The sequence below is a fragment of the Herpailurus yagouaroundi genome, unplaced genomic scaffold (assembly GCF_014898765.1).
Source record: "Herpailurus yagouaroundi ecotype Mexico unplaced genomic scaffold, PumYag 184, whole genome shotgun sequence".
Classification (NCBI taxonomy): Eukaryota; Metazoa; Chordata; class Mammalia; order Carnivora; family Felidae; genus Herpailurus; species Herpailurus yagouaroundi.
The window spans coordinates 5,845,985-5,870,875 of NW_024412415.1; the positions used below are offsets into that span (position 1 = coordinate 5,845,985).

The 24,891-nt window shown below is 41.2% G+C and overlaps 1 long non-coding RNA gene across 1 annotated transcript in view; it reads left to right on the plus strand.

The window, feature by feature from the left end:
* LOC121042096 (uncharacterized) overlaps positions 1 to 10,420 on the plus strand; it is a 21,034-nt gene extending 10,614 nt beyond the window's left edge. Inside the window, exon 3 of the long non-coding RNA XR_005795967.1 lies at positions 10,291 to 10,420. This is a non-coding gene — a long non-coding RNA (uncharacterized LOC121042096). The remainder of the gene's footprint in view (positions 1 to 10,290) is intronic.
* The last annotated feature ends 14,471 nt before the right edge of the window (positions 10,421 to 24,891 follow it).

Below are 24,891 nucleotides of genomic sequence, written 5' to 3' on the forward strand. Positions count from 1 at the left end.
TCTTTCTTTCTTTCTTTCTTTCTTTCTTTCTTTCTTTCTTTCTTTCTCTTTCTTTCTTCCTTTTTTTTCAATGCAAGTTCAAATTTTAAAATGTTCCTGCTGACACTTACTGTTGTGCCTTCTCATTGTTGAGTGGTTGGTATATGGTCAGAGTTTTCAGCGCTTTGTACTTTTGTGTGACAACTCACTGTGATGTGGGGTGGGAGGGGAGAGACCCATGGGAAAAATCTTGCTCATCATCGAGCTGAAATCAAAGGAATGCTTCAGGCTATGAAAAATGGCTTCTGGTTCCCTGGCTCCACACTGTAAGCACTCATGGTTTGGAAAAGATAATCTGGAAAAAGTGAGGTGTGGGGAGGATGGGGATTTTCACATTGCAGCAGAGGATATCCATAGTTTCTTTTCAGGTTTAATTGCACGTGGGTGGTGTACAACTATAAGTACTCATAAATTGCCTACCCCAATATTGAATGCAGCCCCCTCCATATGTGTCAGCATGAGCTGAGCTGAAGCCAGCAGACTGGGCCAAAATATACTAGAACTGTAGCCAAACTGATGATAGAGGATTTGAAAAGTCAGCTAGAGAGACCTGTGGACCTGGTTATTGGAGTAATAGATTTCTTGTCTTGAGTCTCTACATAGACGCTATTTTTTTCCTCTTTGGGGTAGAATAGGAAATGAGAATATACTGATGGAGAAACTGATCTTTTTCTCTAGTTGAAAAAGTAGTGTTTAGTGACTTACAAAACTATACAGGAGTTTTAGGTAAAACCCATCATACAGCATTTGTAGGCTGTCTGAATTGTCTATTGTAAGATACATATTCCCTTGTTTTTCCTTTTTATTTAAAAAAAAGTGCAAATTTTACTAGAAACATTATTAATTTCTAGTGGATTTTTAAAAAGTTTATTTCCAACCTCTACCAAATAGCATTGAGAAGAAAAAAAAAAAGCACTCTGAATCCCCAAAAGGGAAACAGTAAAGTGCTGTACAAATATTTCTCACCACTGCCTACTGGTTACCTTTTTACAGGTGGCTATTTGACTAACTGATTGATTGATTAGTGCTCAGTAGAGAAACTGTGTATTTTATCTAAATGTGAGGCATTTTTGAGGTTGCAAAGAGGGAAAGGAATTAAAGAATATTTGCCATTTGAAGGTAAGCAAATAAAATTTAAATAGCTTGGAGAGATATACCATTTTCAAAGACTAGAAGAATATTGTTCAAAGTCTAATACAACCCAGAGTTATCTGTAGATTCAATGCAATTCCTATGAAAATACCAAAAGCATTGTTCATAGAACTAGAACAAACAATCCTAAAGTTTGTTATGGAACCACAGAAAACCCTGAATAGCCAAAGCAATCTTGACAAAGAAGAACAAAACTGAAGGTATCACAATATCATATTTCAAGGTATACTACAAAGCTGTAGTAATCAAGACAGCATGGTACTAATACACAAAAACAAACACATAGATCAATGGAACAGAATAGAGAGCCCAGACATAAACCCACACTTACATGATCAGTTAACCTATGACCAAGGAGGCAGGGATGTACTATAAGGAAAGGATAGTCTCTTCAATAAACAATGTGGGGAAAAGTGGATAGCTACGTGAAGCTGGACCACTTTTTTACACCATACACAAAAATAAACTCAAAATGGATTCAAGAAAAAAATGGAGGCCCTGAAAACAAAAAACTCCTAAAAAAAAAAAACAAAAAAAAACCAGGCAGTTAACTCTTGGACATTGGCCTTTGAGATATTTTTTTGGATCTGTTTCCTCAGGCAATGGCAACAAAAGCAAAAATGAACAATTGGGACTAGATCAAACTAAAAAGCTTTTTCACAACAAAAGAAACCATCAACAAAGTGAAAAGGCAACCTACTGAATGGGAAAATATATTTGCAAATGATATCTCCATTAAGGGGTTAATATACAAATTAGAAGGACCTCCTAAAACTCAATACCAAAACCCCCAAAATCCAATGAAAAAAAATGGGAAGAGGACCTGAATGAGACATTTTTCCAAAGAAGATATACAGATGGTCAAGAGACACATGAGAAGATGCTCAATATCGCTAATCATCAGGGAAATTACAATTAAAACCACAATGAGATACTGCCTCACACCTGTCAAAATGGCTAGTAACAAAAAAATAAGAAATGGCAAGTGTTGGTGAGAATGTGGAGAGGAGAGAACCTTTATGACCTGCTGATGGGAATGTAAATTGGTGGAGTCACTGTGGAAGATAGTATGGAGGTTCCTAAAAAATTAAAGTAAAATTACTACATAATCCAGCAATTCCACTTCTGCACATATATATGAAGCAAAGGAAAACACTAATTTAAAAAGATATATACACTCTCATGTTCATCGCAGCATTATTGAAAATAGCCAAGATATGGAAGAAACCTGTGTCCATCAATAGATGAATGGATAAAGAAGATGTGGGATATATGTGTGCATGTGTGTGTATCACATGTACGTACATATGTATGCAATGCATGTGTATGTATATGTGCATATATCACATGTGTGTATATGTATATACAGACACATAAACATACAATGGAATATTACTCAGCCACAAATAGGAAAAGAATCTTGTCATTTGCAACAACATGGATGGAATACAGGGTATTATGTTAAGTGAAATAAGTCAGAGGCAAATACCATATAATTTCAGTTATATGTGGAATCTAGAAAACAAAGCAAATGAACTACAACAAAAAAGTCAAAACAGAAATAGACTCATAAAAACAAAGAACAAACTGGTTGTTGCCATAGGGGAGGGGTCGGAGGGATGGGTGAAATAGGTGAAGGAGATTAAGAGGTACAAATGTCTACTTATAAATTAAGTCATGAGGTTGTAAAGTACAGCATGGGGAATATAAGCAATAATATGGTGTTAGATTTGGCACCAAAAACCATAAAATACCTAGGAATAAATCTAACCAAAGAGGTGAAAAAGCTATACACTGAAAACTATAGAAAGCTTATGAAAGAAATTGAAGAAAACACAAAAAAATAGAAAAAGATTCCATCCTCCTGGGTAGGAAGAACAAATATTGTTAAAATGTCGATACTACCCAAAGCAATCTACATATTCAATGCAAGCCCTATCAAAATAACACCAGCATTTTCACAGAGGTAGAACAAATAATCCTAAAATTTGTATGGAACCAGAAAAGACCCCAAATAGCCAAAGCAATCTCGGAAAAAAAAAAAAAAAACAAAAAACACACCAATAACAAAAACAGGAGGCATCACAATCCTGGACTTCAAGCTACACTACAAAGCTGTAATCATCAAGACAGTATGGTACTGGCACAAGAACAAACACTCAGATCAATGAAACAGAAGAGAGAACCCAGAAATGGACCCACAAATGTATGGCCAACTCACCTTTGACAAAGCAGGAAAGAATATCCAATGGAATAAAGACAGTCTCTTCAGCAACTGGTGCTGGGAAAACTGGACAACAACATGCAGAAGAATGAACCTGTACCACTTTCTTACACCATACACTAAAATAAACTCAAAATGGATGAAAGACCTCAATGTAAGACAGGAAGCCATCAAAATCCTTGAGGAGAAAGCAGGCAAAAACCTCTTTGATTTTGCCTGCAGCAACTTCTTATTCAACATGTCTCCAGAGGCAAGGGAAACAAAAGCAAAAATGAACTACTGGGACCTCATCAAAATAAAAACCTTCTGCACAGCGAAGAAATAATCAGCAAAACTGAAAGGCAACTGACAGAATGGGAGAAGATAATTGCAAATGACAGAAAAAGGGTTATCCTGATGTCCTTTATGTCAGATAAAGGGTCAGTATCCAAAATGTATAAAGAACTTATCAAACTCAACACCCAAAAAACAAATAATCCAGTGGAGAAATTGGCAAAAGACGTGAATAGACACTTCTCCAAAGACATCCAGATGGCCAACTGACAGATGAAAAAATGCTCAACATCATTCATCATCAGGGAAATAACATCAAAACCACAATAAGATACCACCTCACACCTGTCAGAATGGCTAACATTAAAAACACAGGTAACAACAGATGTTGGCGAGGATGTGGAGAAAGAGGATCTCTTTTGCATTGTTGGTGGGAATGCAAGCTGGTGCAGCCACTCTGGAAAATAGTATGGAGGTTCCTCAAAAAACTAAAAATAGGACTATCCTCCGACCCAGTAATTGCACTACTAGGCATTTATCCACAGGATACAGGTGTGCTGTTTCGAAGGGACACATGCACCCTCATGTTTATAGCAGCACTATCAACAATAGCCAAAGTATGGAAAGAGCCCAAATGCCCATCGATGGATAAATGGATAAAGAAGATGTGGTATATATATACAATGGAGTATTACTCAGCAATCAAAAAGAATGAAATCTTGCCACTTGCAACTATGTGGATGGAACTAGAGGGTATTATGTTAAGTGAAATTAGTCAGAGAAAGACAAAAATCACATGACGTCACTCATATGAGGACTTTAAGACACAGAACAGATGAACATAAGGGAAGGGAAGCAAAAATAATATAAAAACAGGGAGGGGGACAAAACATAAGAGACTCTTAAATATGAAGAACAAACAGAGGTTTACTGGAAGAGGTGTGGGAGGGGAGATGGGCTAAATGGGTAAGGGGCAGTAAGGAATCTGCTCATGAAATCATTGTTGCACTATTTGGATGTAAATTAAGAAAATAAAATTTAAAATATGGGTTAAATTTGTATGTTGACAGATGGTAACTAGACTTATTGTGGTGATCAGTTACAATACATACACATTTTGAAGCACTATGTTGTACACATGAAACTAATAAAATATTGTTTATCAATTATACTTCAATTAAAACAAAACAAAACAAAGTTCACCTATTCTAGGATTCCATATACATGACATTATGGAAAAAAATGAAACTATCAAGAGAGAGAACAGATCAGCAGTGGTCCAGGGTTGACGTAGGGGGAAGGTGTGGCCACAAAGACTAGCAGAAGGAATTTTGGAAGGTAGTGAAACTTTTTTCTAGTGGTGGTTACACAAATGTATGCATATGTTAAAACACAGAATTGTACAATAAATATTTTATTGCATACAGATTTAAACAATAAAATAACTAAAAATTATCTGAAGTAAATAATTGCAAAATATTATTATTTTGTAATTTTTTTGGTAGATATGTAAGTCTGTTACACTTTTCCAAACTTTATTTTATTTTATTTAAAAAAAATTTTTTTAATGTTTATTTATTTTTGAATCAGGGAGAGACAGAGCATGAACAGGGGAGAGTCAGAGAGAGGGAGACACAGAATCTGAAACAGGCTCCAGGCTCTGAGCAGTCAGCACAGAGCCTGACGCGGGGCTAGAACTCACGGACCGTGAGATCATGACCTGAGCCGAAGTCGGCTGCTTAACTGACTGAGCCACCCAGGCGCCCCTTCCAAACTTTATTTTAAATACATCCTGAGTAAATATTTGAAAATTAAAAATTTATATTAACTAACATATTTTCAGTTACCTAAGAACTAGGTACCATAGTTTAATCATTACCTGTGGATAAATTGTATTTAGGACCATTTTGGTGCCAAGAAATCACTTGATTTGTAGCATTAAACCTTCAATGTACAGATAAGCATATCTGATTGCTACTAAATTGATTTCTTAATTTCAAAATGACATTTTGACCCTGAAATAGCATTTTTTTCCACGCTGAATTATTTTACTCATTAGAAAGTTAAAACTCATATTGGCATCTGTAATTAAAAGATATGTTTATAGAATAAGGCTTTAGTGTCTTAAGTTATTTAATAGATTGAGATTTGATCTGACACTATGTGCTACATTAATTACCATAGATGAATGGGAAAAGAGAAGTGGATATGACTTGTAAATGATGTGTTACAAACAACTAAAGACCCTATGACTTCACAGTATGCTGTACAAAGTTTGTTGGAAGTTAGGATAAAGGAAAGCAGTGGGAAAATTGTGTCATTATGAAACACATGGTAATAAAGTACAGACGTGTCAAATTCAATGCACCTGAATTTCCTTTGAAATTAAATTTGGTTGTATAAGTGTATAAGATTTACAAGCATTTAGATCCTGTTCCTAGTTTTATGTTTGAACATACATATTTAAGTAACATTATCCTAAACACAATTTATGTCAATATTAGGGATTCAAGAGAATTCTTTTCCTTTTAATATTTCAGAACCACTGCCCTAGAGCAGTTTATTCTGCAAAGGAATCACATTCACCGCCAGTCCAATGTACCACTTTTATTGCCTAAAGTCTATTTTCCATAAAACTCTACCCAGATACAGAACACTTATTAGTTTCCTAACTGGCACCATGAGTATCGAACCTAAGACCAGATATCTGACTCTGTATCATCTTTGCTAACCTCTTCTGAAAAAATTCAGTCTGCTTCCCCAAAGCCTGTAAGATGATGCTTTGATGTCGCTTCTCCCCACACCCTCACTTCTTGGTGTTGCTCACAATCATTCTGCAAATATTTACTGAGTACCTACCGTGTATGTTCTAGGCATAGGGCTGAAGAGTTATCTGAAACCTCCAGTTTCTCCCTCCGACAGGGATTTAACACCTCATAGTTAAGTCCTTAATACCTGTCAATACTTCTGGTTGCAGAACTCAGATTCTCCATCCCATGGCCAACGCTGTTGCTGCTACCTTCTCTGGCCAGACCCTAGCTCCTGGTCCCAATGCTCTTGATGCAGAAAGAAGGGCCTCTCACTAACATAACTACACCTCTAAATTTCTAAAGAGAAGAGTCTTAGTCTCTGCTCTCTTGAATGACTCAGGCATCAACTATTTTATTATTTTCTAAAGTAACTTCTCATTAAGAAAAAAAAATCTTATGATAATTTTCTTCAGAGCACAATGGAGTACCATTTTAAGTGACACCAAATAATTTCATATCTAAAAGAATACTTGCTCGAGGCCCATATACAAATCCTTGAGCTGAACGCAAACAGGGCCATTCTATCACCTTGATGTGACTTTAGTTATCTGCCAATTTCATCATTGCCCAGAGAGCTAAGAATGTTTCAGTCAAGAATCTTTGTCCCAGGGTCAACCAACACCTCTAAAAAGTCCAGTTATTTCCTTATAAGTGTCCTTAGATACTTGTCAGTACATTTGCATAGAAGAGTATCACTTGATTAACATTATATTAGGCATAAACATCTGAGCGATAGCCAAGATACTCAAAAGTTTCTTATTGAAATATAGTTGACATACAATATTATACAGTATACCTCATTTTACTGTGTTTCACTTTACTGCACTTCACAGACAACTGCATTTTTTACAAACTGAAGGTTTATGGCAACCCAGCTTCATGCAAATCTATCGGCACCATTTTTCCAATAGAATTTGCTCACTTCATGTCTCTGTCACATTTTGGTAATTCTTGAAAGATCTCAAGCTTTTTCATTATTTTTCTATTTATTACGGCAATCTGTGATCAGTGATCTTTGATGTTGCTATTGTAATTATTTTGGGGTGCCACAAACTGTGCCCATATGAAATGAGGAACCTAATTGATACACACTGTGTTCTGACTGCTCCACTGACTGGCTGTTCCCCCATCTCTCTCCCTCTCTTCAGTCCTCCCTATTCCCTGAGACACAAGAATATGGAAAATAGGTCAGTTAATAACCCTACGACAGCCTCTAAGTGTTCAAGTGAAAGGAAGAGCCACACGTCTCTCACTTTAAATCAGAAGCTGGAAATGATTCAGCTTAGTGAGGAAGGCATGTCAAGAGCCAAGATAGGCTGAAAGCTAGACCTTTTGTGCCAAACAGTTAGCCAAGTTGTGACTATGAAGGAAAAGTTCTTGAAGGAGATTAAAAGTATTACTACACCCAACCTGCAGATGATAAGAAAGTGAAACAATCTTACTGCTGATATGGAGAAAGTCTGAGTGGTCTGGAGAGAAAATCAAAGCAGTCACAACATTCCCGAAGTCAAAGCCTAAAAAATGCAGGGCAAGGCCCTAAGTGTCTTCAATTCTGGGAAGGCTGAGAGAGGTGAGGAATCTGCAGAAGAAAAGGCTGAAGCTAGCAGAGGTTGGTTCATGAGGAAAGAAGCCATCTCCGGGACATAAAAGTACGAGGTGAAGTGGCAAGTGCTGATGTAGAAGCTGCAGCGAGTTATCCAGAAGAGCTAGGAGAGATCATTAATGAAGGTGGCTACGCTCAACAAATTTTCCAGTGTAGATGAAATGGTCGTCTATAGGAAGAAGATGCTATCTAGGACTTTCATAGCTAGAGAGGAGAAGTCAATACCCGGCTTCAAAGCTTAAAAGGACCCTGTTGTTAGGGGCTAATGCAGTTGGTCACTTTAAGTTGAAGCCAATGCTCATTTACCATTGCGAAGATCCTAAGGCACTTAAGAGTTATGCTAAATCTACTCTGTGCTCTAGAAATGGAGCAACAAAGCTTGGATGATGTGACGCATCTGTTTACAATACAATTTACTGAATATTTTAAGCACACTGTTGAGACGTATTACTCAGAGAAAAGACAGCTTTAAAAATATTACTGCTCACTGATAACACACTTGCTGTCCACGTGCTCTGATGATGTACGGTGAGATTGCTGTTGTTTTCATGCCTTCAAACACAGGATTAGGGTTTCCCTAGTGGAATCCATGTTTCTTATTGCCTCGATGAGAACTGGTCTTTTCAGTCCTACTGGAAAGTGAGATCTCTTTCTTCTACCTTGGATTCTTGATCTCTACTATTTTTATATGGCATCTGGGATCATAGTAGTAGGAACTTTTGGGATTGGGTATCTAATGCTTTCAGGCAAGACTCCATCTGAACTAATTCAGGTTAAAGATCTCTAAAATGTATGTAGCATAGAAAAATATTTTCTAATGTCCCTCAACACAGATGATCAATTTTATTTATGTATTTATTTAAAAATTTATTTTGTTTTAGAGAGAGGGAGCGAGCAAGAGGGAGAGAGGGGCAGAGGTGCGGGGTGGTGGGAGAAGGGGGGAGGGGGGCGGAGAGAGAGAGAGAGAAAGAGAGAGAGGAGAGGCAGAGAGAATCTTAAGCAGACTCCGCGCTCAGCACAGAGCCTGACATGGGGCTCTAACCCTCGAACCTGGGATGATGACCTGAGCTGAAATCAAGAGTTGGATGCTCAACATCTAAGCCACCCCATGCCCCAGGAGATCAATTTTAATTACACTTTCCATAAGAGTAGATTTCCTAATATTTAATCCTGAGTTTTAAGTTCCAGTTTGGATACAAATGCATCTTGTCTTATTCCCAGGAAAAGGGGAGAATGGTTGGCTCCTCTTCTCTGCTTAAAGACTCTTTTTAGACACCTGGACAGTTCATAAATCAACCTTTAGCCTTCAGAGGGAAAGTCAGGAAGGCTTCGCTGGGAATAAGCTCACTTACCTAAGATGGGTTTCTGCTGAGAAATTAAATCCTGTAAGATTAAAAATGCATCATGCTTAGGGAATTTGAAGTCTTCTTTCCATTTAAAAAATGCATTAAAAAACCCACGGCAATCTAAGTCATGTTTCAGCTATGTCCTGGAAGACTAGGAAGTGTTGTTTTCATGGAAAATTACTTATTACAGAAAAGATTTTTATGCCTGTGTTATAATTTGTGGTAGACATAGATGTTTCCTAAGGGCTCTCTGATTTAAGACTGCAATAATGGATGAAACTCAGATACCATGGCGACTCTCTAGAGTGAGCTCTATTTCCAAGATTCATAGCCGTTCTGGAAGATTCTGCTTCCAGAACGATTCCAGTGGCTGGTACAGCGTTCTAACTGTAGAGAGGAAAACAGGAGCAGAGAGACAGGCACACGGGGGAGAGACTTCAAGCCAGATCTATAACTATCTCTTTGTTTGTCTGACTCCTTGTTTCTTTTCTCTTTCAAATTCAAACAACTTCAACAGTCCCCAGACACCCTGAACACAAGGTGGGGCCTAAACAAAACATTTCCTGTGTCCAGGAAGCTACCAAAATAGCCACTGCAGGTCCTGTAAAGGGCATTTGGTGAAACACAGAGTAAACAGGCGCATGATGACAGGCTGATGGTGGCTGTGTTGATGAAAAGGCCAAGAAGAAGGAGCAAGTTCTTCTCAGTCAAGATTCAGCTTCAAAGGTCGGTCTCCTTATAAATAAATCAGCCACTGGCTCACCTGATACTAAACTTCTCCTAAACCCCTGTGGATTCAGCAGCCTGCTGGAGGCGATACCACTTAACCTTTCTGAATTTCAGCTTCTTCCTCAAGAAAAAGAGGAGACTGGACCTGTGCACCTCTCAGAACTCACTCTTTGGGGCTGTCAGGTACAAGCGGACTCCACGTTAAAAGCAAAGATGAGAAGGAAAATATGTAGAAGGCATCCACTGGCAGGTAGATTTCAGCTGTGGCGTCTGTATTCTATTGATCAGCCAGGTTTTTTTTTAAACGCCTATTTAAAACATTTGACTTTGGGGCGCCTGGGTGGCTCAGTCGGTTCAGCGTCCGACTTCAGCTCAGGTCAGGATCTCACGGTTTGTGGGTTTGAGCTCCGCATCGGGCTCTGTGCTGACAGCTCAGAGCCTGGAGCCTGTTTCAGATTCTGTGTCTCCCTCTCTCTCTGCCCCTCCCCTGTTCACTCTCTGTCTCAAGAATAAATAAACATTAAAAAAAATTAAAAAAAATAAATAAAACATTTGATTTAGAATTTCCAATGCTGCTTAACTTGCCTAGTAAATTGTACCTGCTCTTTATTGGAGGGTATATTATGAAATGACATTGGAGTTAAGGCCTTGGCATGACACAGGCACCTGTTGTGGGCCACTGGTATGAGCTCTAGCAGATGCCATAACCATGGTCCCAAGACTAACAAAAATCTGCCGCCTTGCATTAGGACCATGTTAATGCTAGCAGGTGGAAGCTGGATCATTTAGAAAGCATCTATAGAGAGAAGAGTATATAGCATTATTACCTGTATCTAGCAAGTACTTTGTATATTTGAGTATCCATGCCACACACACATGTATTCTCATGTGTATGCATAATTAGTTGGGCACACTTACCTGCTCAGGCCTATCAGGCACCACTAGAGATGAGGTGGGCAGGGCACCGGGATGGTGAAATGGGAATGAGGATGGGATGGAAATGCCAAGGGCAAAATATAAATAGGGATATGTGGCCTCTAGACATTAGTCTAGACACTAGTCTTCTCTGCTTTTGAAGTCCAGGGGCCTTGCCAGAGCAGGCAGTGGGTCCAGCTTTACTCCACTGTCCTTACTGGACCCTCTTCTCTGTTGGGAGAAGACACTTTGGCTTGAGACACTGCAGTGACTTTACAAAATCCTTTATTGTGCCAGCAAATTCGGGATACAGATGGTGTACATGTAGGAGAGGTAGAGGTATACTGCAGAGCTGGGATCCAACCTTATCCAGTTTGATTCATAAGCCATGCTTCTCAAAACTAACAGACTTTCCTACTCCCTAGTCTCTTTTAGACTGGATAGGCTATATTATGGTAAATATTTTTTTTAATGTTTATTTATTTATTTTTGAGAGAGAGAGAGAGAGAGAGAGCGCACAGCAGGGGACAGGCAGAGAGAGAGAGAGAGAGAGGGAGACACAGACTCCAGGCTCTGAGTTGTCAGTGCAGAGCCCAACACGGGGGTCGAACTCACCAACTGTGAGATCATGACCTGAGCCAAAGTCAGATGCTTAACCACCTGAGCCACCCAGGCGCCCCTTTATTATGCCAAATCTTGATCTCCAAACTTCGTAAGATCAAAACAACAAGCTGTATTTCCTGTCACATTCCATGTCCATTAGGTACTGGCAAAAGGACTGCTCCTCATAACCACTTGAGATCTAGCTCACAGAAGCTAAGCCAAACACAGACTTCCACGGTTCCAAAGTTAGGCAGACGAGAACATATACTTGAACTATATACTTGCTCTTAAAACTGCTGCCTAGAGAGAACACATGACCTTTTCACTCATGTATCTTTGGCTAAGGCCTGACACATGGCCAAGCCTGATGTTAAAAGCCGAAAGCTTGGGGCGCCTGGGTGGCTCAGTCGGTTAAGTGGCCGACTTCGGCTCAGGTCATGATCTCACGGTCCGTGAGCTCGAGCCCTGCGTTGGGCTCTGTGCTGACCACTCAGAGCCTGGAGCCTGTTTCAGATTCTATGTCTCCCTCTCTCTCTGCCCCTCCCCCGTTCATGCTCTGTCTCTCTCTGTCTCAAAAATAAATAAACGTTAAAAAAAAAAATAATAAAAAAGCTGAAAGCTTTATGCAATCTGAAGAGGAACCAGCGTATTCTAAACCTAATGTTAAAAAAGCAATTATACTCTTCCTCCAGGATTGGGTAGCATATACTGGTCAACAGTAGACCTTTACCTCCTTGTCTCAATAGCTGGGCTCATCTCTCTCATTCACCCCTCACCCCTTCTCCCTGTCCAGGAACTTCTCTAACCTTCCAGGTTGGTTTTTCTCCTTTCAAGCTCCCACAGCTTGAATCTCCTAAACTTTTAAAATTCTAGCACATTTTAGTTATGCAGATTCTTCAAGAGGCCAGAAATAGGACATCCTGGTCAGTAACCTAAATGAAAATTTACCCTCTCTTTTGATGAACCATTCCCAATTTGACCTGTACTAGAAAGTCTACTAAGCTTAGAGATTATTTTGCAGATCTCATTTTGAACGGAAGAATGCTGAATCATTCTTACTAAAAAAGTTACTCTTGTTACAAGCACAGAGTAAACTTCTCTAAGGGCATGCCAGTAGTACTTTTTTTTTTTTTTTTTTTTTTAATTTTCAATGGTTATTTACCTTTGAGAGACAGAAAGAGAGAGGGCGCTCTTGAGCGGGGGAGGGGATAGAGAGGGGAGACACAGAATTTGAAACAGGCTCCAGGCTCTGAGCTGTCAGCACAGAGCCCGGTGTGGGGCTCGAACCCACGAGCCCTGAGATCATGACCTGAGCCAAGGTCCGATGCTTAACCGATTGAACCACCCAGCTGCACCAGTAGTACTTCTGATTAGCTTGCTTTTGATTAGCCTGTGACCCTGGAAAGACACCTGCTGTCTCAGGTAACGTTTTTCCATGAGTAGGGTAAGGGAGAACACTTTGTTTCCAAGAGTTTTTGAGGTTGAAAATGTTATGACTATTATTTCTGTTAACAAGCTCCCAGGAAGTACATGAGCCTCCCACGTGTGGAGACAGTGACAGTTTTTATATTGCTGGGTATGCAAAGTTGAAGCTCATTATTGAGTGTGCTCTATGGTGGTCCTGCAGAACTGCATTGTGCAGGTATGGGAAGCATCTGGTTCCACACGCTTGAGTGGAAAGGTCAGGGAATATATGGTCCACACCCACAAAGGAGCTAATGAGTTACTATGTACATTGCTGAGGAGAAACACACCCACCAGAATTCTTCTGTGTTTGACACAGGTCAGGTTGTCTTCTTTGTAGACTCCTATCCTTAGGACTGAGAGGCAGGGACCAAAATAATTTGATTATAGCATCTTGCTAGTTACACGGCTTAACTTATGTTTATTCTTTGTTTTTCCTTTGGCATTCCAGACATAACAATGCCACGGACTTTACATGGACTGTTTCTTTTGATTTTCCTCCAAGATCACCAGTTTCCTTCCCAGAACTTCAGCCCTTGATACACCTCTAAGTAACAAGAGACTGAATTGGAAATCCTTTTGGAATCCACTGTGGATCCTCCAATCAAACAAGTAAATAATCTCAGTGTACTTTACACATTTCTTCTTTGGGGGGACGGGGAAGGGGAGGAAAGAGAGAGAGGCGGGGGAGGCAGAGAGAATCTTAAGCAGGCTCCATGCACCTAGAGCAGAGCCCAACGTGGGATTCAGTCTCATGACCATGAGATCATGACCTGAGCTGAAATCAAGAGCTGGACACTTAACCAAGTAAGCTACCCAGGCGCCCAATGCTTTCTACCTTCCACTCACGTATCCATGAATTCATTGAGCACATTATATGTACCAGGCTCTGTGCTGGGCACTGGAAACCCAAACACCTCTGGCCCCTGCCCTGGACACCCTCACCATCTCGCCAGGATATATATATTAAAAGGACAAGAAAGAGATGTTTGAGTAGAATATGAAAGTAAGATCTTGCCAGGCAGAGAGATTAAAGAAGGATTCAAGATTCAAGCAGAGGGACCAGTTTGGGCCAAGAAACAAGAGTGAGTAGACATAACTGGTTTGGGAACATGCATTCCTACCTACAGGAAGCATCCCTGATGTACTGATAGCCTACCTTTCCCAAAGGCTTCAATTTCTTCCACATCTAAAGATGACCTGGGAATAAGCACGGTAAAATTTAAGTTCATAAAGGGGGAGGCTTGAGTGCTATGTGGAAATGTCCAGCCCCGGTAATGACAGACTAGCAAAGTAACCAGTCCCCTTAGGCCCTGCTATAAGAGGTGTACAGCAAGTGACAGGAGCCCAGGCCCACTCGTTGTCAGACAGAGGCCTGAATTCCTGTCCTGCCACTGGCTATCTGTGTGATTCCAGGCATGGCACCTGATCTAAGCCTCAGGTTCCTCCTCCATAAAATGGGCATAATGGTACCTTCCCCCACAGAGTTGTAGGGAGTAAATGGATGATCACATGCAAATCTCTTAGAATGGTTCCTAGCATCTACTGAGCACTTGATTATTGTCAGATTTGTTTTTGCTGTTGTAATTGTTATTTTCACGGTTTTCAAATTATATTTCACTGTAATTATTCAGTGATGGCTTCGTTGTCTTACTACAATTTTTCTCTTACAGCCCTAAATACTTCAATTTGGAAAGGAAGCATGGGATTATAGGTAGCTTTAATCAATTTTCTGTGAACTGATTTAAAAATTTTTTTTTTAAATATTTATTTTTGAGAGGGAGACAGAGCACAAGCAGGGGAGGGGCTGAGAGAGAGTAAAGGCACTGAATCCAAAGCAGGCTCTAGGCTCTGAGCTGTCAGCACAGAGCTGGACGCAGGGCTCAAACTCACAAACCCACAAACCGTGATATCAGGACCTGAGCTGAAGTCAGAGGCTTAACCAACTGAGCCACCCAAGCACTCCTCTGTGAACTGATTTTTATTGAGCATTTTACTGTGAGCAAGGCTTGGTGTTAGTTGCTGAGAACTCTGGGAGATAATTTCTTCTTGAATCCACTAAAGAGTAGCAGTATAGCTTGTTTTGAACTTCAGTTTCAAGGTGGTTTTCAGAAGATAGTAACAAATGTAACCTGCGTTGTGGAGATTTGTTTTCTCTATGCTTCCTGTCCTCCCTTTTCCAAATGGCACAGACCTTTACTTTCTTTGGAGAATTATTCCTTCTTCCAATTTTGCAATTCTGTTGAGCCTATAGGATTTATATGCACTGACCTGGGAAGAGAATATCCACATCCCACCCTAGAGTAAGCCAAAGGAAGCAGGAGAAAACATAGGCGGCATACAAAAGTAGGAGAGACACAGAGGTGTCCACTATTGGAGGCATCGAATCTCGTAGTCTAGTCCCTGAGCTTATCAAATCTGTTCTGGATCGTTCCTTTGGTTTAGGAGTGAACTAAATTTCCATTTCTATTTAAGCTGCACCAAATTGGGCTTCTGTCACTTGCAACCAAAGGAGTTCCTAACACCCCTGTTGTCTACCTTGAAGTGTTATTGTATGGGGCAGATAAGGCAAGTGCACAATTCTTTGAAAACCTCAAGCATAACAGATACTAAGTGTAATAAAAAGCACTGTGAAAAATAGCTTCTTCCCTAAAAGGAGAAATAAAGTATTCTGTACTGCCAGTGCAAATGATTTCAGAACAGAGTGCCGATTGCACAATCTACCTAATTGGATTCAGTGTCACGTGAATGCCATGAACTCTGGTAAGCAGGGAAGGCTTTAGGGAAAAGGTAGGATTCAGCTGAGCCTAAAGGATAAACACAATTATTGATTAAATTAAGTAAAAGGCTTCCATGGTGGGTACCGTGAGCTAAAAGCACTGATGTTGGATATCCAGTTCACAAGTGTTTGCTGGCCCACTATCTGTCACAGAGAGAGGAAGTTAAGGCTTGGAAAGATTTTGGAATTGGTTTCGGTTACTTGTAAAAGCCACTTAAATCATCAAATACCAAAAACCGTCTGCAGTATTTAAGCAAACACACAAAAAAATTAGAGAAGCATATTCCACATTCCTGCGGGATCCTCTTATAACCCAAGGCCTTTCTTCTTCCTGGTTAGCATTTTTAAGACTTCCTTGGTGTTTGAGTCAGGTTGGTATCACCTAAAGACTTCACCTGAGCATTTTTTACTCTCTCTCTTTGGGGCCAATTCGGATGAAAGGGGTTGTTCCCTGCAGGTCCCTTCTTGACTCTCCAGCTGCTATCACTTTTCATCATCCTATGGCGACGGTCCTTCTCAGTTTCATCTTAAACCACACTTTTGGCTAAGCCTCAGGGCTGGAAATTCTTCTCAAGGAGCTTGATGCTGCTGGGGTGCCTGGGTGGCTCAGTTGGTTAAGGTTAAGCATCCAACTCTTGGTTTTGGCCCATGTTACGATCTTACAGTTCATGGGATCGAACCTCAAATCAGGCTTCGTGCCTACAGCATGGAGCCTGCTTGAGATTCTCCCCCTCAAAAATAAATAAATAAATAAACAAACAACAACAACAAAAAAGAAGCAGCTTGATGCTGCTGTTGGCAAGTATCTGCAGATTTCCAAGGTTTCTAAGGTCCAGGACAACAATCATGCACATTGTGTTCCCCATTATTTCTTAAAGTGCCATGCTTAGGAATCTTTCTGCCTTAATTTCAACTGCACATGTTTTCTTACTTCAGTTCATGGAAACTCATATAATTGTCAAGTTCACTTACTGTAGGCATCAAAAAAATGAATCTAAACGTTAGGTTTCCCCACGTATAAAATGGGATTTATAACACCTAACTTTACAAGGCTATTATAAGAATTAAGGTAATTGATGTGAAATTATCATATGAAGTACAACAATAATAAAAGCAATGCAGAAGTAGTAAGACACAGTAAAATTCTCACTTGTGACTTTTACTCCTCGCCCTAATCCCCTAGTATCTTCCCTCTGTGATTCTCATGAACTTCTGGATTTTTTCCCGACATGTGGGCTCATGTTAATTCTAGGACCTGACAGGTACCTGAGGTTGGAGTTTGTTGATTTGCTGGTCGTTAACACTTTTCATCTCATACTCCTGCCAGACAGATGCTGAAGGAAATTAGTACTAAAAAGATGGTTGAGAATCTGGGTAGTAAGTGGCTTAAGGCAGCTACAGCATGAGACTTACCACCTGCAGAGATGGGCTCATTGAACCTACAAGGCTACAAACTCCAACGAGAACCACACCAGAGGACAGGTCTAGGCTTTGTTGACAGGATGCATCAAACAGGGCCAGTCTGAAGATCAAAAGGTGGAGGAGAGTGAGAGGGTATGGCGAGTTCACGAAGGGAACAGGTGCTGAGTGTCACCTGCAGCTCATTTTTGTGTTTTGTCATCCATCATTTTCTCTTGGTCTTTGAAAATATCTCCTGGGAAGAGGTCCTTTGGCATGAAGGAAGCTAGACATGCTTCTCATCTTTTCTTCTATCCTCTTCCCAGTTGGAAACATAACTCAAAGCTGGTTGACATCTTAGCAGATCCAATTTATTTCAAATTCCATTTTCAGTCAATTTCAGAGGAAATTTTTTCCAGGAAAGCTGAAATTATTCCATGGAAACAGTTGGGGGGAATGGCTTGTGGACAGAGATAGTTGAGGTTATTGGCTTATAGAACATAAGCTGGAGAAGGGACCTATGAGGTCAGGTACATACCTTCCCTTTCTTTTTAAAAGCAAGGACACCAAAGCCAGAATGGGGCAGGTGGCTTGACCAGGGTCTCACTTTCAGGTGCCTCCCTTTCTAAGTCTCCTGAAGGTAGAGAGGAGTTTAAAAGATCCACTGCATCAGGAAAAGTATTGAGTGACCGAGGCAAAATTGGCCAGCTGGAACTGATCTTGTCAAAGACTGGGCTAGGAGAGTGGGAGTGAATAATGCCAGGGCAAGACAGATTTCTCAGAAGGAGAAAAAAAGAGTGAAAACCAAACTGGGACTTGGAGTAAACAAATCAAAAGCAACAGCCAATGCTAGAGGGGGACAAAGTGACTCTAAGAACAGCTGAGAGTGATTTAGGGTCAGGATGGTGAAAAACAAGTTGTCAAGTTAATAGAATCCAACAGGAGTTATATAATGTGAACACAGTACCTGGATTTGTTAGTAGCTCCCCATTGTTGGGGAGGTCCCCACAGTTTGGCCAGTCTGTTTTCCCCTATTTCTCTTGTCCCACACCAACACAACCGCAAGTTCACATCCACACCTGGTAGTCACTTGTCTCCAAGGCTTTCCTCAGGCTGTTCTCTCTGCCTGGAGTGCTGTGTCCTTTCTTAGCACCTTTCTTCTCTGGTCCAACCAATTCTATATACACTTCTAACAATTCTGGTCACTAATTCCAGTGTATGGATTTTCCCCCCACACCACCAAGCACTGCTCAGACATCAGCTGGGTGTCCTACAATTTAAGTCAATTCTGACATTATCTACCCGGAGCTAAGAGATCCCACAGGTAAAGGGCTCTGTCCTATGAGACTGTCCCTTCGCATTGTAGATGCCGATCACAAGTACAGGTTATCACCACTACTTCTGACCCAACAGCTATAGATAGGAAGTTTCAACAGCTCTTCCTCAGGCTTGATGAATTTGCTAGAATGGCTCCCAGAAATAAGAGAAACATTGTACTTACTAGATTATTGGTGTAATTTTGCAAGGGTGTAACTCAGGAACAGCCAGAGGGAAGAGGTACATAGGGAAAGGTACCTGGGAAGGGCACAGAGCTTCTATGCCCTCTCTTAGCACACTGCTCTCAGCAAATCTCCATGTGTTCACCAACCCGGAAGCTCTCTGAACGTCTCCGTCCTTTTGGGGATTTATAGGCTCTTCATTACCTCCATTCATTAGGCATGATTGGCCACTGGTGATTGAACTCTGTCTCCAGCCCATCTCCTCTGCTCCCCAGGGTGTGTGTAAAGGGGGAGGTGGGGGTGGGGATAAAAGTTTCGACCCTTAAACCCTACACTTGGTTCCCTGGAAACCAGCACCCATCCTAAGCAAGTCACTTCATTAACATAGCAAGAGATACCTCTGTTGCTCACACCACAGGAAATTCCAAGGGTTTAGGATATCTGAGACAGAAATGGTGGGAGAGCAAATACATAGTTCTTATTATAAATCACAAAATCACACCTTCAGAGACCAGTTCAGTCCCCGCTGCCTGTATGAAGCCTTGTAAGTACTGAAAGTATTCATTCTCTCCATTTGTTGGCCTCTAGTGGCACGAATGGCTGCACCTGTCTCATACACCGTTGGAGTGATCTATGTGCAGGCATTGTAGCATTATCTCTCCCCTCTCTTTGCAAAGTTCGTGAGTAATTTGTCTTCTATCCCATAGAAGCCTTACCTGTGTGCCTCACACATACTAGGTGCTCAGACATCTGGAGAGTATCTACGATATTGGAAGCATTTTATTTGGTTTAGCCGGATCCTTACTAAGGAGGAGTGTTGAGAAGCTGAGCATTCAGAGAGCCACAGACATGATAAATAAGCTTTAAAATATGCTAAAGGAAGTCAGTTTAAAAGAAAATAAAACTTGGGAACTTTTCAGAGAAGTGAGGCACATTCATTGATCTTTCTCCAGGCCTGTAAAGAGCTTATACCCCAAGAATTGACAGCAGTTGCTTTTCATCCCTGATCAAGACAGATCAGTAGGAAATTAACCTAAACAGAAGCATCATTGAGTTCACAAATGGGGAAAATATTTCTGAGAGAAGGTGATTAAACTCTCAGATGAGTTATCAGAGGGATTTGTAGACTTTAGGTCTCCAAAAGACTATTAAAAAACAGATTCTTGTGGGTCAAGGCCAGTTTAGAGGCTCCCTCTGGAATGAAAGCCATGGAATGAATTTGACAATCTGTTCTCTCACACCTCCTGTGCTGGCATGGTGTCCGCCTTAAAAGGCTCAGCAGTCAGTTCCAGGCTGGTTCCAGCAGGTGGCGGCCACGTGCAGTGAAAGCCCATAGGTACCAGGAGCCTGACCGGTTTGAAAAAGCAAGTCAGCCAGTTTGGAAAGTGCACAGGGACCCATGCAGGGTGTGCACAAGTCTAGTAAGTATGCCCCACAGGATAGCCCAAGAAACCTCCATCAGAGAGCCTCTCACTTTCTCCACTCCCGCCCCATCAAGTCTCCTAGGCGTTAGGAATTCTTAAGCGCACTGAGCAATTTGGAAAAACCTTCCCTCCAAACCTGGCATGATGGCACAGTCATTTCCAGAAAGTCCCCAGAGCCTGTGCTTAGAGTAGCAGACTGGTAGGCCGAGGCTTTCTGATCTGCTTCTGCAAACCCACATGTAGTGAATAACACTTTACCAAAGACAAAGTGAAGCAAGACAAAAAAATGCTCAGTAGAGACGAACAATGGCACAGATAATTCAGAAAAGCGGTAAATCACTTACACTTGACTCTAAAGATACACACACAGGGCATCTACGTGCCTGCTGTTGTGCTCACAATCCTGCTTCCAAGGAATGCTGCCCTAGGAACGACGGGTTTGCTGGCACTGTACTGTGGAACTCACTGGCTTTGCTGCCTTCAAAAGTTTGGGTGCATTGTGTTGAGGATACAGTCACAGGCAGCCCTATAGTGGGCTGAGGGCAGCCTCTGCCTATGAATTGACGAGGTCTAAAAGCACCTCCCACAGGGATGCTCGGGGTTCACTGTGATGACCACCCACATCAGATCCTCTTCCAGGGAAGGACATGCATAAGATTCACTCCGTGAGGCATAGGCAGATGCTGCCAGTCTCCTGAAGAAAGAGGCCTGCTTTTTATCTAGTTCTGGAGTCGTTGGGTCCCCGAGGGCCCTAGACTGCTGGGACGGCTTTCATTGTGTCCTTACTTCCTCATCTTACTCTCTATATAACATCTTCTCAGCACGTCAATGACTCAAGCACATCTCTTCCATGCAACCTGAAGCGTAAAATAAACACTGAGAGTCTTCCCTGCCCTGCGACTATCTGACAGAGGAGTCTTTTGAATTCTGTTTTAATTTTGCATCCCTTAAATGAAGAGTTCAGCTCAGAAATCTAGGTGCCTGGACCCTAGAAACTGTAATTGTGCAGTGTTGGCAGGATATGACAAGCATGGGCCATACAGTGCAGGAAGAACTACTGTACTTTTTTTCAAACTTTACTTATTTTGAGAGTGAGAGAATGCATGTGTGCATGTGAATGGGGGAGGGACAGGGGGAGAAGGAGAGAGAATCCCAAGCAGGCTCCACACTGTCAGCATGGAGCCCAATGTGAGGCTCAACCCCAGGAACCACGAGATCATGACCTGAGCAGACACCAAGAGTCAGATGCTTAACAGACTGAGTGACCCACGTGCCCCATTACTGCACTTTTCACATGGCTCCTCTGTGGTGTAGAGGCTAGCTGGGCTTGAATTCCGGATCTAGCAGAACTGATCTAAGTGCTCTAAGGCTCTCTTTCCTTGTTTCTAAAACAGGACTCAGAGTAGCTACCTTAGCAGACTGTAAAAAGAATAAAATGAGATCATGTATATAGGTCATTTAGAATAGCTACACAAATGTTAAGTGTTGATATTGACTGATTCTTTGTTACCTCCATTAGACTATGTGATCTTATTAATATTTCTAACTTAATTCCCAGCACCAATAAGTGATCCATTAGTATGTAGTGAATGAATGTGGAAAACACTTGTAGGAAACAAATGAAGAGAACTTCAGATAAGATATTTTGGCTAAGTTTGAATAAAATTTTCTTTTGCTTTTCTGATTTTCCATATTATCAATTCTGCTCCATGTATGCATCATAAGGTCAGGTTTTTTTTTTTTTTTTTTTTTAAATGTCTTCAAGACCATTACATTTTGTCATCCTTTAGATTAGGAATCATAGCATCCTGAATTGGTTTATTATCTGATGGTGAAGGCCCATTAGGTTCAATCAACTGCAAACTGGGGCATTATTCCCAGTCAGGGAGAAGGTTGGCCTGAGTGCCTTTTTGTAAAATCCAGGGGTTTTTAACTCTGGGGTGGAACCCAAGATGCTGATAGGTTAGAAGGTGGAGGTGGGAAGATGGAATGCAGCCAAGGGCGGATGTCTTCAATGTAGTCGCAGCTTTGAAAATGCAGTGCTTTCTTTGGACTTATTTCAGATGTCAGACACAGCAGGGTTGACATCAGTACCCAGCAGGCCATGGATTATGGCTGCCTGTAATGACTGTATTCCACTGTGTTTATTGTTCTGGATGTTAATATATAGAGTAAATGATAGTCCTTTAATTGAAGGTTGGAAATGCCCCATACTAAGGCACTCTGGTGACATCATCATTAACCACTCAAGTGAAACCCAAGACACTTGCTGGCCAGGAAATTATAGCCTTGGAGACCATCTTCCTATTTGTGTATGTGGTGTGTGTGAGGGAGAGGGGACCCAGCAGCTGGCCTATACCTTATTGGCAGTTTGTGATTTTACTGTGAGGAGAGAGACATCATTTGGAAACTAGCGAGGACATATTAGTTTTACAGGAAATCTCAGCTAATCAGGACCCTAGAAACGGTAATTGTGCAGTGTTGGCAGGATAAGACAAGCATGGGCCATACAGTGCAGGAAGAACTAGTGTACTTTTTTTTTTAACTTTATTTACTTTGAGAGTGAGAGAATGCATGTGTGCATGTGAACAGGGGAGGGGCAGAGAGAGAAGGCCCCTTCTGATTAGGCCGACTCCTGGTGGCCGCATGAGCCCAGGAGAGGAGAGAGGTCAGTTTTCCTTTCTTAATTAGCAATGTGAAATGGCTCTTGAAAGGATTTCCTCAGTTTATTTGTGGAACAAGTTATCATATTTCCATAACAGGTGTTTAATCAAACAATTTCTTATAATTATTGAGACTGTAGCTTCTGAGCTATGAGAAGTCTCAACAAGCCATTGGACCACGAATTGATTCTAACTGCCTCTATGAGAAGGTACGTTAGTTTCCTACCACTACTGTAACAACTACCACAGACTTGGTGGTTCAAAACAACATAAATTTATTATCTTACAGTTCTGGAGGTGTGAAGTCTGAAATAGATGGCACTGGGCTAACACTTAAACATTCTTGCTGGAGTTTCTAGGGGAGAATCTGTTTCGTTGATTTTCCAGCTTCTAAAGACTGACTGATTCTATGGCTTGGGGTCCCCTTCTAGCGAGTGCAACATTCTGAGCTCTGATTTTGTGGTCACATCTCCCCCTCTGACTTGCCTGCCTCCTTCTTTTGATTATAAAGGTCCCTGAGATTGCAATGGGCCCACCTGGATGATTCAGCATAATTTTCCCCTCTACCTCCTCTCAGCTGAATAGCAAACTTGATTCCATCTACAATCTTAATACCCCCATACCATGTAACATGACATGTTTGCAGGTTCTGGTGATGAAGACATGCACCTCTTTGGGGTGAGAGCATTATTCTGCTTGCCATAGAAGGTACTAGGTTAGGAAGGTCCCGTGGAACTGAAATCTGGGTTGGGAATTAAGGACTAGTGATGGGAACTGCACCAATAATAAAAAGCTGTTCCGTATGTCCTGTAGCAGAGTAACTGGATAAGTCAGGGGCATTACTGCTTACTAATCAAAAACACACACTTTGGGCTCAGACAGAAGTAGAGTCAAATCTTAACTCTGCCACTTGCTGGCTGTGGGGTTTTGAAGACAGTACTCAATCCTCCTAATGAGTTTCCACTATTATAAAAAGGAGGCAATAATATGTACCACATAGAACTGTTGTAAGATTTAAGTGACATAATCAAAATGCAATGGCCAGGGTGGTAACTGGTACTTAGTGAGCATTCAGTAAGGGGTAGTTATACGTCAGGAAGGGTTCTGCTCTTTCATCTGACTCCTTGGAAGGCATAGCAGAGATAGTGAGGGTCTATGGTTCGTCCTCAAATCCAATACCCCAAATTAAGGGTATAAGACTTTTCCTTAAAAGAAAGAAGAACCAACACATTACATTGTCTTGGGCGAGAGTTGCTTAATTGAGTACATCTTTACCTAGTATTATCATCGCCTGAAGGCACATGTGTCTGATACTGTGCCGGGTGCTGGAGAGGGGACACACCATGGCCCCTGGTCCCCAGGCTAGTATGTAACCAGCCATGCAGATGCCATGGCTGGAAGCTATGGGAGCTCCAGGGAAATTGAGATAAGAGAGGCAGAAGAGAGAGAGAGAGAACTCAGTCAGGGGTGGAACGAGGAGGTTTCAGAGGAGTTAAGCTTGAAGGAAGATGAAGATTTAGAGAAGCAGGGAAAAGTCAGGAGAGCATTTTAGGTGAAGGTTTAGGGAACAGTGACATGAGCAGAAATGCCCATATGGGGGTTCCATGTTGAAGGGACAGGACAGATGTCTTGGGTAGACAAGTTGTGGAGCAGGAACCTGCAGAGGTAGAATAGGACTAGATTAAAGGACTATTGCCCTAAGTAGGCTTACACTTCTCCATTTTATTCAACTTGATATGACACACAGTGGCTGCTCATAGCCATTAGTTATTGTCTTATCTTGACCTGAAATAAGGTATTTAGGCCTAATTCTTTGAACAGTGAGGAATCACAGAAAGAACAAGTTGAAGCATGCAAAGACCAGGCATGGGCCTATTTCCAGTGTCCAGAAAAGGAAATGAAGACTTGATGATAGCAGGGATGGAACAGAAAGATAGGCAAGACTAAATAGAAATCTCAGACATGTTAAC